Source organism: Panthera uncia, chromosome B4 (genome assembly GCF_023721935.1).
Source record: "Panthera uncia isolate 11264 chromosome B4, Puncia_PCG_1.0, whole genome shotgun sequence".
Lineage (NCBI taxonomy): Eukaryota > Metazoa > Chordata > Mammalia > Carnivora > Felidae > Panthera > Panthera uncia.
This window is the reverse complement of record NC_064809.1, coordinates 73,024,603-73,032,812: the sequence shown is the minus strand read 5'-3', so window position 1 is coordinate 73,032,812 and position 8,210 is coordinate 73,024,603.

The window sequence follows — 8,210 nt, the reverse complement described above, 5'->3', positions numbered from 1 at the left end:
TCACTATCTCGAGGCTATGTCCTTGGAGCAGCTTCTGGGATCAGGGAAGGCAAGCAAAATACACACTCTAAGACTAGAGGAGGGGGTAAGGAGCTTCTGATTACCAGAGTCTAGCTCATGGGTCAGCTAGAAGTTATGTCCTCTTGATGACCTCCCCCAACAGAGCTGAGAGACTGAATAAAAATTAGGATAAATAAGAGACCATCTGCATTGTTGGAGGCTTTCATGAGAATATTTTCAGAGGAATTGAGATAGAAGCCAGATTGCAATGGACTAAAGAAAGAAACAGGCAAGTAGAGACAACTTATACAGACAACTTTTCTTATAAATAAGGGAAATTCCTTTGCAAACTGAAAGGAATCACTGGAGGAAATTGAGGTAGTAATAACTGGAAGGAAAGTGAGGTCAATTGAGAACTTTTCCAAAATTATAGATACTAGATCATGGCCATTTCTAGGCATAATACTATATTCTTCAGTTTCTTGTGTCCTATCCACAATGTCTAACTTTCAACCAAAAATTAGGAGTCATTTAAAAAAATCAAAGAAAAAAGACAAAAACAAAAAAAGTTAACCAGATGTTTACCTTATCAAAAAGGGAATTTAAAGTAATTCTGATTAATATGTGAAAGGCTATGATAGAAAATATGGCTAATATACATCAAAAGTTGGGTAATTTCAGTTGGCAGCAATGGAAACTATAGGAAAAAGACAAATGAAATACTAGAAATAAAAACAACTTATGGTAAACGTAATGAAGAATGCCTCCAATAGGCTCATAAGTAGATTCCACATAGCCAAGGGGAGGAAATCAGTGAACTGGAAGATAGGTCAATAGAAATTACACAACTATAACACAAAAACTAATAAGAATGAAAAAACTCCAAATAGTCAAGAGGTATGTGAAAATTTCAAACAGCCTAACATACATGTAAATAGAAATTTAGAAGATGAGAGAGCAAAGTAGGAAAAATGTGAACAAACAATAGGTGAGAACTTTCAAAGAAATAATGAAAGATGTCAAATCACAGATCCAAAATGCTCAGAGAATCATAGCAGAATAAATTCCAACACCCACACACACACACAATTAGACACATCATATTTAAATGTGAAAATAAAAGATAGATTATCTTGAAGGCAGCTAGAGAAAAAGAAAAAGACACATTTTATGCAGAGGAACAAAAGATTAAAATCACAGCATACTTCTCATCAGAAACTAAGACAACAGAGTAACATACTTAAAGTGCTGAAAGAAAAAAAACTGTTAATACAGAATTCTATATCAAGTGAAAATATCCTTCAAAACAAATTAGAAATACAAATCTCTCTTAGTGTAGGATCGGGTTACTTCCCAATAAACCTATTGTAAGTTGAATATATCATAAATTGAAAACCCATTTAATACATCTAATCTGCTAAACATCATATTTTAGCCTAGCCTACCTTAAAGGTGTTCAGAACACTTACATTAGCCTATCATTGGGCAAAATCTTTTTATTTATTTATTTATTTATTTATTTATTTATTTATATTTTTTATATTTTTATTTATTCATTTTTAAATTTCCATCCAAGTTAGCATATAGTGCAATTATGATTCCAGGAGTAGATTCCAGTGATTCATCCCCTGTGTATAACACCCAGTGCTCATCCCCACAAGTGTCTTCCTTAATGCCGCTTATCCATTTAGCCCATCCCCCACCCTCAAGCCCTCCATCAATCCTCAGTTTGTAGTCTGTATTTAAGAGTCTCTTATGTTTTGTCCCCCTCCTTGCTTTTATATTGTTTTTGCTTCCCTTCCCTTCTGTTAATGTATTTTGTATCTTTGTATCTTAAATTCTTCATATGAATGAAGTCATATGATATTTGTCTTTCTCTGACTAATTTCACTTAACATAATACCCTCTAGTTCCATCCACATAGTTGTAAATGGCAAGATTTCATTCTTTTTGATTGCTGGGTAATACTTCATTGTGTGTGTGTGTGTGTGTTTGTGTGTGTGTGTGTGTGTGTGTGTGTGTGTGTGTGTGTATCTCACATCTTCTTTATCCATTCATCTGTCGATGGACATTTGGGCTCTCTCCATACTTTGGCTATTGTTTATAGCTCTGCTATAAACATTGGGGTGCATGTGCCCCTTTGAAACAGCACACCTGTATCCCTTGGATAAATACCTAGTAGTGCAATTGCTGGGTCATAGGATAGTTCTATTTTTAATTTTTTGAGGAACCTCCATACTGTTTTCCAGAGTGGCTTCTCCAGCTTGCATTCCCAGCAACAGTCAAAAGGGATCCTCTTTCTCCACATCTTCACCAACATCTGTTGTTGCCTGAGTTTTTAATTTTAGCCATTCTGACTGGTGTGAGGTGGTACCTCATTGTGGTTTTAATTTGTATTTCCCTGATGATGAGTGATGTAGAGCATTTTTTCATGTGTCAGTTGGCCATCTGGATGTCTTCTTTGGAGATGTGTCTATTCATGTCTTTTGCCCATTTCGTCAATGGATTATTTGTTTTTTGGGTGTTGAGTTGGATAAGGTCTCTATAGCTTTTGGATACTAACTCTTTATCTGATATGTCGTTTGCAAATATCTTCTCCCATTCCGTTGGTTGCCTTTTAATTTTGCTGATTGTTTCCTTCGTCGTGCAGAAGGTTTTTATTTTGATAAGGTCCCAATAGTTCATTTTTACTTTTGTTTCCTTGCCTCCAGAGACATGTTGAGTAAGAAGTTGCTGCAGCCAAGGTCAAAGAGGTTTTTGCCTGCTTTATCCTCGAGGATTTTGATGGTGCCCTGTCTTATGCTTAGGTCTTTCATCCATTTTGAGTTAATTTTTGTGTATGGTGTAAGAAAGTGGTCCAGGTTCATTTTTCTGCATGTTGCTGTCCAGTTTTCCCAGCCCCGTTTGCTGAAAAGACTGTTCAATTGGGTATTCTTTCCTGCTTTGTCAAAGATGAGTTGACCATATAGTTGTGGGTCCATTTCTGAGTTCTCTATTCTGTTCCAGTGATCTGAGTGTCTATTTTTGTGCCAGTACCGTACCATCTTGATGATTAAAGCTTTGTAATACATCTTGAAATCTGGGATTGTGATGCCTCCAGCTTTGGTTTTCTTTTTTAGGATTACTTTGGCTACTCAGCCAATCTGTTCCATACAAATTTTAGGATTGTTTGCTCTAGCTCTGTGAAGAATGCTGGTGTTATTTTGATAGGGATTGCATTGAATATGTAGATTGCTTTGGGTAGTGTCAACATTTTAACAATATTGTTCTTCCAATCCAAGAGCATGAGATATTTTTCAATTTTTTTATGTCTTCTTCAATTTCTTTCATAAGTTTTCTATAGTTTTCAGTGTGTAGATTTTTCACCTCTTTGGTTAGGTTCATTTCTAGGTGTTTTATGGGTTTTGGTGCAATTGTAAATGGGATCGATTCCTTGATTTCTCTTTCTGCTGCTTCATTATTGGTGTCTAGAAATGCAACAAATTTCTGTGCATTGATTTTATATCCTGCGACTTTGCTGAGTTCATGGATCAGTTTTAGCAGGGTTTTTTTTTTTTTTTTTGGTTTTCCATATAGAATATCATGTTGTCTGTGAAGAGTGAAAGTTTTACTTCCTCCTTGTTGATTTGGATGCCTTTTATTCCTTTGTGTTGTCTGCTTACTGAGGCTAGAACTTCCAATACTATGTTAAATAACAGTGGCAAGAGTGGGCATCCCTGTCGTGTTCCTTACCTTCGGGCGAAAGTTCTCAGTTTTTCCCCATTGAGGATGATATTACCGGTGGGTCTTTCATATTTGGCTTTTATGATCTTGAGGTATGATCCTTCTACCCCTACTTTCTTGAGGGTTTTCATCAAGAATGGATGCTGTATTTTGTCAAATGTTTTCTCTGCATCTATTGAGAGGATCATGTGGTTCTTGTCCTTTCTTTTATTTAAAAAAAAATTTTTTTTAACGTTTATTTATTTTTGAGACAGAGAGAGACAGAGCATGAACAGGGGAGGGGCAGAGAGAGAGGGAGACACAGAATCCGAAACAGGCTCCAGGCTCTGAGCTGTTAGCACAGAGCCCGACGCAGGGCTCGAACTCACGGACTGTGAGATCATGACCTGAGCCGAAGTCGGACACTTAACTGACCGAGCCACCCAGGCGCCCCTGTCCTTTCTTTTATTGATGTGATGTATCACATTGATTTTTTTGCAGACATTGAACCAGCCCTGCATCCCAGGTATAAATCCCTCTTGGTTGTGGTGAATAGTTCTTCTAATGCATTGTTGGATCTGGTTGGCTAGTATCTTGTTGAGGATTTTTGCATCCATGTTCATCAGGGAAATTGCTCTGTAGTTCTCCTTTTTAGTGGGGTCTTTGGTTTTGGAATCAAGGTAATGCTGACTTCATAGAATTAGTTTGGAAGTTTTCCTTCCATTTCTATTTTTTGGAACAGCTTCAAAAGAATAGGTGTTAACTCTTCTTTAAATGTTTCATAGAATTCCCCTGGAAAGCCATCCAGCCCTGGACTTTTGGTTTTTGGGAGATTTTTTTTATTACTAATTCAATTTCTTTAGTGGTTATGGGTGTGTTCAAATTTTCTATTTTTTCTTGTTTCATTTTTGTTAGTTTATATGTTTCTAGGAATTTGTCCATTTCTTCCAGATTGCCCAATTTATTGGTGTATAATTGTTCATAGTATTCTCTTATTATTGTTTGTATTTCTGCAGTGTTGGTTGTAATCTCTCCTCTTTCATTCTTGATTTTATTAATTTTGGTCCTTTCCTTTTTCTTTTTGATCAAACTGGCCAAGGTTTATCAATTTTGTTAATTGTTTCAAAGAACCAGCTTCTGGTTTCATTGATCTGTTCTACTGGTTTTGTGTGTGTGTGTGTGTGTGTGTGTGTGTGTGTGTGTGTGTGTGTGTTGTTTTATTTTGGTTTGTTTGTTTTTGGTTTCAATAGCATTGCTTTCTGCTCTAATCTTTATTTCCCATCTTCTGCTATCTTTGGGTTTTATTTGCTGTTTTTTTTTCCAGCTCTTTAAGGTTTAAGTTTGGGTTGTGTATCTGAGATCTTTCTTCCTTCTTTAGGAAGGCCTGGATTGCTATATACTTCCTTCTTTTGACCACCTTTGCTATATCCCAGAAGTTTTGGGCTGTGGTGTTATCATTTTCATTGACTTCCATATACTTTTTAAGTTCCTCTTTAACTTCTTGGTTAGCCCATTCATTCTTTAGTCACCTAGGATGTTCTTTAGTCTCCAAGTATTTGTTGTCTTTCCAAATTTTTTCTTGTGGTTGATTTTGAGTTTCATAGTGTTGTGGTCTGAAAATATGCACGGTATGATCTCAATCTTTTTGTACTTTTGAGGGCTGATTTGTGTCCCAGTATGTGATCTATTCTGGAGAATGTCCATGTGCACTTGAGAAGAATGTATACTCTGCTGCTTTAGGATGAAATGTTCTGAATATATCTGTTAAGTCCATCTGGTCTAGTGTGTTTCAAATCCATTGTTTCCTTACTGATTTTCTGTTTAGATGATCTGCCCATTGTTGTAAGTGGGTGTTGAAGTCCCCTACTATTAAGGTATTATTATCAATGAGTTTCTGTATGTTTGTGATTAATTGATTTATATATTTGGGTGCTATCACATTTGGAGCATAAATGTTTACAATTGTTAGATATTCTTGATGAATAGACCCCTTAATTATGATATAATGCCCTTCTTCATCTCTTGTTAGTCTTTATCTTAAAATCTAGATTGTCTGATACAAGTATGACTACTCTGGCTTTCTTTTGGCAACCATTAGCATGATTGATTGTTCCCCTTACTTTAGGTCTGAAGGTGTCTTTAGGTCTCAAATGGATCTCTTGTAAACAGAATAGATGAATCTTATCCATTCTATTACCCTGTGTCTTTTGATTGGAGTGTTTAGTCCATTGACATTTAGAATGAGCACTGAAAGATATGAATTTATTGCCATTGTGTTGCCTGTAGAATTGAAATTTCTGGTGTTGTTCTCTGGTCCTTTCTAGTCTTTGTTGCTTTTGGTCTTTTTTTTTTTTTTTTTTCATCTTTTCTCCTCTCATACAATCTCCCTTAAAATTTCTTGCAGGGCTGGTTTAGTGGACACATACTCCTCTGGTTTTTGTTTGGGAAACTTTTTGTCTCTCCTTCTAGTTTGAATGACAGCCTTACTGGATAAAGAATTCTTGGCTGCATATTTTTCTGATTTAGCAGATTGAGTATAACCTGCCACTCCTTTCTGGCCTGCCACGTTTCTATAGATAGGTCTGCTGTGATCCTGATCTGTCTTTCCTTGTAGGTTAAGGACTTTTTTTCCCCTTGCTGCTTATATCATTCTTTCCTTGCCTGAGTATTTTGTGAATTTGATTATGATATGCCTTGTTGATGTTCAGTTTTTGTTGAATCTAAAAGGAGTACTCTGTGCTTTCTGGATTTTAGTGTCTGTGTCTTTCCCCAGGTTATGAAAGTTTTCTGCTATGATTTGCTCACATAACCCTTCTGCCCCTTTTTCTCTCTCTTCATCTTCTGGGACCCCTATGATTCGGATGTTATTCCTTTTTAATGAGTCACTGAGTTCTCTAATTCTTATATCATGCTCTTTGCCTTAGTTTCCCTCCTTTTTTCTGTTTCACTTTTCTCCAGAAGTTTGTCCTCTGTATCACTGATTCACTGCTCTGTTTCATCCATACTTGCTGCCGTGGCATCTATTTGAGATTTCATCTCAGTTATAGCATTTTTAACTTCATCTTGATTAGATTTTACTTCTTTTATCTCCTCAGAAAGGGATTATATGCTTTTTTCAACACCAGCTAGTATTTTTTTTATTGTGATTCTAAATTCTGGTTCAGACATTTTGCTTGTATATGTCTTTATTAAGTCCCTAGCTGTCATTTCTTCCTGTTCTTTCTTTTGGAGTGAATTCCTTCATTTTGTCATTTGAAGGAAGAAAAAGTATTAATAAAATTTAAAAAGTAAAAATTTAAAAATTTAAAACAACACACAAAAAATCAAATAAAGGATGCTAGATCCTAGGTGTTTTTTGGTCTGGTTGTTGAAAGAAGCTTCAAAGAATAGAGAAAAAAGGTAAATAAAAGGAAAACATTTGAAAATTTTAAAAAATAAATACAATAAAATAGAATAAAATTAAATGATGAAAGTAAAATAGAATTTTAAAAATTTACAAAAAAGTAGGGGCACCTGGGTGCCTCAGTCAGTTAAGCATCCACCTTTGGCTCAGGTCATGCTCTCACAGTCTGTGTGTTCAAGCTCCACATCTGGCTCTATGCTGACAGCTCAGAGCCTGGAACCTGCTTCGGATTCTGTGTCTCCCTCTCTTTCTACCCCTCCTCCACTCACACTCTGTCTCTCTCTCTCTCTCTCAAAGATAAACATTAATTTTTTTTAATTTACAAAAAAATAAAATATATAGTAGAAAAATTAAAGAAAAATCTTTTTTATAAAAATGGAAAATAAAAATGGAACAGAATGAAATACAATTGAAATTACATCCAGTTTCCACTATAAGTCAAACTGTGAAACACTTTATAGTCCATAAATTAAGCAGACGGAGAGACTTGTGGTGTTCCTCCAGAGGGTGGTTGGCCCAGTTGGGCGGGGTTCAGTGTAACAGCTCTGTTCTCCACTAGATGACGCTGCTTAGTTTACTGGGGTAGATCATTGTGGCACATGTAGGCACCTATGAGCATGCACAGGAGGGGTGAAAAAGGCTTTACCCAGCTACCCAGTCTCTAGTATCAGAACTGTGCTTTTGCAATCTGGCAATCAAGAACCCCTCCTTTGTCCCTGGCTTCCATCACTCCCTGATTCTAAACTGTCTTTGACCAAGTCGTCAGCCTGCCAGGCTGAGTTTTATCTCAGATGGAGTTATGTTTGCAAACCCCTCACTTCTGAGGGCCCTGTGGTTTTGACCTGTTCAGACCCTATGGGGGAGGGTCTTGCTGAGCAACCCAGGAACATTTGTGCAACTGTGCTACTGCAGGATGCCCAGAGACTGCAGCCTGGTGCCAACCTGCCACAGAAAAAGTTCATGCAATCGTGTAGCAGCAGTGTTCCAGGGGTTATGGTAAATCACAACACATGTCTGGCGCCAGGCTTCACCCTTAACATCCTTATTCTGACACCAGTGAATGTGGCTGTTCTCCAGTGTCCACTGGGACCTTTGCCTGTGGGGA